Raw genomic sequence first — 5,960 nt, forward strand, 5'->3', positions numbered from 1 at the left:
AGGTTGAGGTGGATTGAAATACCTCCAAATCATTTGTAGAAGAAAATGAGGTTTAGTGATGGTATTTCATCAGTCTTAGAAACATCAAATTGATGTTTAATACAAAACATTATAATCTTCGTGTCAACCAATACTATATATTTAATGTTTTGGATAAATTTCTGCTAAGTTTGTTTCGAATTCTTGACCCATTTTGAAGAATGATCTGTTCTGACATATTTTGGTAGACTCAAATTTTTTATTTTTATTTTTATTTTTCAGATCTGTAATGAAAACAGAGGGGTTGGCTCAGAAGGTTCGACCCGATCGACCGCGATCCATTGATTGACCCATGACTTGGAAGAATATATAATGTACTATTGTCTTGTTGAGCAAGCAATTGTAATTTGAAAGTTTTTTTTGAGCTAGGGTTTCAAAGCGAGTTTTCTCGCCGTTGTTTAGGTGTAAGATCTCTTCTATATAGTGAAACATCTTCTTCTTCGCTTGAGGACATAGCACACCATATCAGTGTGTAAACCTCGTTAAAATCTCTGTGTCTTGTGTAGATCTGTATTTGTTTATTTTCGTATTTGTTGGTGTTTACAATAACAACCACAAAAAATGTTAACTCATCATTGAGCAGAAATTATATGATGTTGGTTTGCTAGGAATGTACTTAGCTAAATCACCACAAAATAGCTAGGATTGAGATTAATTGGATCCTATTTGGTCTATGTCCAAAATTTTTGTTAGATAAGTATTCTGATTGCTACACAAGCCAAAATCTCTTAGAAGGAAAATCCTAGGACAACTTAATATGTAGTGCTAATACATATAGAAAATAAAAAGGCTGAATTTCTAGCATACTCTTCCATTTAGGAACTCTCCTTTCCCCTTCATAAAAACTTCAAAACTACCCAATGAATAAGCTTTAAGGCTAGTAGAGTTTCATTCTAGCCAATCTAGGATGCTTGAAATATGAAAACCCTCCAAGCAAAAATGCCAATGTTAATTCTTAAACTTTCTGAACATGTACCATAATTCCAAATGTTGACCAACTTACTTCTACTTCCATTAGAACCAGCACAATATTTATTTGACTTTCTCTCTCCCTTCCTTACGTTTTAGGAGAGTCCTCTCTCTCTCTCTCTCTCTCTCTCTCTCTCTCTCTCTCTCTCTCATTTGCTCATTAAGGTTTTGAATTCTCACTCGTGCATAGAGACAAATCTTTACTTCCTGTGCAATTCTTGCTACTTAAGTAGTTGCGGCCCTCCTTTTGGCATGCCCATTTTTGACTTAATCCATTTTAACTGTGTGATCTTTCTTTGTCATGCCTATCTTTGCCTCATTTTATTGGAATTTCTCTTTAATCACATTTAAGAGACAATTTTAAAGAGAACCCTTTTAAAGCAAGTCTAAAGTTAAATGGGTCTATAGCTTGAATAAGGCTCAATTATGGCCTGTTTATGGCAGCCCCGATTAGAGCCCAAGACTGACTGGCCTGATTATCAATCGTATAATGTCGAGCTAGCTAAGCCCGTTTAGCTAAACGGGTGTTCACAGTGCAGTCCTAGAAATTGGCCAATCCCAACTAAGCCCGACCAAGACCGACCCAGCCCAACTAAGCCCGACCAAGACCGACCCAGCCCGACTGCTTGACACCCCTACTCCAGCTAACCTGTTTGTTCACAACTATTCATCTATTTGATCTGCATCAAGTAGATCTCAATATTCTCTTCCTACACGTCAAGTTTCGATTCAAATAGTAGCTCACGTGGCAAAACAAATCATTGGATTTGTGGAAAAAATGAAACTTCATTAGAAAAATTAGAAAAATGGATGATTGAAAATAAAAGGGAAAAATGCTACATTACACCGTTCTTAGATATCCAATGTTCGGGATTACTACATCACTTATCCATGTGGCACAAATAAATGCTCAAGATTTGGTATATCCGTTAGATAGGGAACATATCACATATATGGGTGTATATGTGTGGAAATGAAGTTAAGAGAAACACAAAATTTTACCAATACCAATTAATGGACCATTATATCATGCCATTTATAGCATTTAGAAAACAAAATATTCATGGACCGAATGAATATTGAACATGGCTAATGAATTACCTTCCATGGGCGGTCAACCGCACACGTGTAAGTTGCTTACAAATCTCCACCTTTGCTGGAATCATCTTTTTTCATTTATGGGTCATCGATTTCAGTCGTTAGAAAAGCATAAATGTTGGTGTTGTATAAATGTCCCCCTCCCCCTTCTCTCTCCATTTAATTGGTAGACTCATCTCTATGTGAATCAACACCAATTGAATAATTCCCTCTTTCTGCAAGAGTGGATCAGATTCTCATATAAGAATAGTCTTTGTACAATCTTGATTCACACACATTGAAGTTGTGGATTCTATGTATGTGAATCAGATTGAATGAATTTGATTCTCGTATAAAAATCTGACCCATGTTCCTTTTTTTTACAGCGTATCAATCTCTTACATATTTTTCATGCGACCTAAAGAGTAATTTTAGGTTTCAGTCTTTTTGTTTTCCCCTCCCCTTCCAGGAATACAGGAAATAAAATTCTCTTAAATAAGCACCGAACTCATCCCAGTTTTGACCTTCCAGGAACTAATGAAAGCACAACATGTAACATGGACCCCTTTTGGGGTGGTGAGAAGAGCACAAGCTTGTTGGGTTCTTAACAAAATGGAATTCACAGGATCCCATCTGTGTGGATCAAAGTGGTCCATTCTCTAAACTGCTCACCTTGTATCATTAGAGGAAGAACCAACCCTAACCTTATTTTTCATTTTAAAGAGGGCCAACCCAATCACACACCCTCAACTTAGGCCAGCTGAGCAACACCCTGAGCTACCCTTGATGGCTCTATCTTCCATTCTTTGTTTCTCTTTCTTTCTCATTCTCAACTCCCTTACATCAGTGGCTCCACAAGGTCAATGGGACCTCCTCCAGCGAAGTATTGGCATATCAGCCATGCACATGCAGCTACTCAACAACGATCGTGTCGTCATCTTCGACCGCACCGACTTCGGCCCTTCCAATATCTCCTTGCCCGACGGCAAATGCCGGAATGATAACAATGACGAGGCCCTCAAACATGATTGCTCTGCTCACTCCGTAGAGTATAATATCCATACCAATTCTATACGACCCCTTATGGTCCTAACCGATACCTGGTGTTCTTCCGGTGCCGTCTCCGCCACCGGAGTTCTCATCCAAACCGGTGGAGATAACGACGGCAGCCGTGTTGTTAGGCTTTTCAAGCCGTGTAGTACTTGTGATTGGCAAGAGATTCCAAATGGACTCATTCAAAAACGCTGGTATGCCACGAATCATATATTACCGGATGGACGGGTCATCGTCATCGGCGGCAGATTACAGAACAATTACGAGTTCTATCCCAAATCAACATCGACCAACGGTGTATATTCGTTACCATTCTTAACACAAACGAGTAATCTCTACCCTTTTGTTCACCTCAATGTGGATGGCAACTTATTCATCTTCGCCAACAATCAAGCAATCTTGTTCAACTACAACACTAACTCAGTCATGAAAACCTTCCCGGTAATTCCGGATCATCAGCGTCGGACCTACCCTTTCACTGGCTCCTCAGTTCTTCTCCCACTAAAGAACTTACAACAGTCTTCTTCGATGGAAGCTGAGGTCCTCATCTGTGGTGGAGCTCCATTGGAGTCAAAGCAGGACACTGCCAAATCAGGGAGATTCATAAAAGCCTTAAACACATGTGGGAGGATCCGAATTACTGACCCGAATCCAATATGGACCATAGAGACAATGCCCCTTGCTAGAGTGATGGGAGACATGGCCTTACTCCCTAACGGCCAACTATTGATGATCAACGGGGCCGGAAGGGGGTTTGGAGAGTGGGAATCTGGCAGAGATCCAGTATTTCACCAGTTTTGTACCGACCCGATTACCCGAATGGGTCTCGCTTCCAAATGCTAAACCCATCTTCCATCCCACGAATGTACCACTCGACTGCAATCTTACTCCGTGATGGTCGAGTTTTAGTGGGAGGAAGCAATCCCCATCAGTACTACAACTTCACCGGCGTTCTTTTTCCGACGGAATTAAGCTTAGAGGCATTCTCACCGGTTTATTTGGATTCGAAATTTTCGACACTACGGCCTACGATCATCGCCCCTGCGTCATATACTAAGCTAAGTTATGGGCAACGTTTTGTGTTAAAGTTTTCAGTGTCAGGTTCGGTGAAGAAGAACATGATAGAGGTGACAATGGTGGCTCCATCTTTCACAACACACTCGTTCTCCATGAGTCAGAGGCTGTTGGTGTTGGGTGGTAGCAATGTGATTGCAGTGACGAACTCATCTTATGCTATGGCAGTGACAACTCCAAAATCATCTTTCCTGGCACCTCCTGGGTATTATCTTTTATTCCTGGTTCATCAAGATATACCTAGTGAGGGGATATGGGTTCAAATCCAGTGATATTTTTAATTTTTTGGTAATAAGACAATGGGCAACTATAAGAGTTTTGAATACACCCATGGAGGTGTCATTTAGAAGGTCTCTTATTGTAAACTTTGGGAATAAGAAGAGGTATTCTACCCAAAAAACAGGAATAAAACAAAGTGCAATTAAAATGTGTCAAAGTTTTAAATACACTTATAAAAGTGTCATTTAGAATCTTTTTAACATAATAATTTAGTTTTACTATGTACCGATTAACCAGCAATTAAGACCTTTGGAATGCAAGACCACACCCATCCTTTTCTTAAAAGGGTGAAGAGGATATATATGGAAGCAAAAGGAATAGGTGTTAAATCCTCATATATATGTTTAGGTCAACGCACGTGCAATGGATCCAAATTCCCCGTGGATGGTGTGAGATAGGGTGGAGAAGTTAGCACGTGGAGAGAGGAATTGGACACATCAATAAAAGGTGTATATATTTATTGGGAAAATGTTTGTTAGGAATTCTACTCTATATAATCATATGAACAACCCAAAGTGTTTAGAATACATGAATCATAAAAGAGATTAACCATGGGTGTAGTCCCTAAACTAAGATCAATGATTTTTGAGATCTCAGAACACAAAAACATATAGATTTGCCCCATCTATGATAATCAATGGGAGTAAAGGAATACCTGTATATAAGTTTAAAATCCCCACGAGTATTGATCACGAACCTCTGTCCCATGTGCTTGAAGATTACTCCTATGAAGAACTACATAAGTAAAGTCCCTCTACTGAGATGTTCTGTAGCCTCTTACTTTAGGGTTTTTTCTCTCTTTCTGTGCATTTTCTCTTGTGAGAAAACAGTGCTCCCAAAACCATGAAGGTGTTAAGTAATGGCAGGGACCATCAGTATTCTATTTATAACAGAATCCCTAAAACCCTATTCCACTCCCATAATGGAAATAGCTAGGAGTTTCCTAATTAGAGTGGGACTATAATTGCTTGGGCCCAATGGATCAATCGGTATCAGTTAAGCTCATACAAAATTCTTGACAAAGCTTGCTGAGCAACTAGGGCATAGTACGCTAGCACATTTGTATCTATCTCTCTCCTTGTCATATGAAATGACCCTATTGCCTCCATGTACGATACCATTTTGTTAACCCTTATTAGGTTGCCTCCATGTACGATACCCCTATGTCACTTTGCTCAAGAACCCACTCCCATATTTACTTAAGGGGAAATCTTGCTATAACTTGTAACCAAGGTTGGCGAAAAAGAAGTTAAAATCTAACTTTTTTTTTTATTCTTTGCATGTAACACCATTTTTTTTAATGAGGATAAATCCTGCCATTTTACACCTGCATTTCAAAAATGTGCATGAGAACCTTTGATAATGACATAATGATATTTTATTTTTTAACAACAACTGTCCAGTGCAATTGGTGAGCTACGGTATGCAAAAATTCCATACTCACTAGGAGTTCTATGTTGTTTTGTGAG

General features: G+C 39.2%; 1 pseudogene; it reads left to right on the forward strand.

Annotated features, from left to right (window-relative positions):
* The first annotated feature begins 2,917 nt into the window (after positions 1 to 2,917).
* Positions 2,918 to 4,608, forward strand: LOC122083283 (annotated as a pseudogene).
* The last annotated feature ends 1,352 nt before the right edge of the window (positions 4,609 to 5,960 follow it).

Source organism: Macadamia integrifolia, chromosome 7 (genome assembly GCF_013358625.1).
Source record: "Macadamia integrifolia cultivar HAES 741 chromosome 7, SCU_Mint_v3, whole genome shotgun sequence".
In the NCBI taxonomy this organism is placed as follows: domain Eukaryota; kingdom Viridiplantae; phylum Streptophyta; class Magnoliopsida; order Proteales; family Proteaceae; genus Macadamia; species Macadamia integrifolia.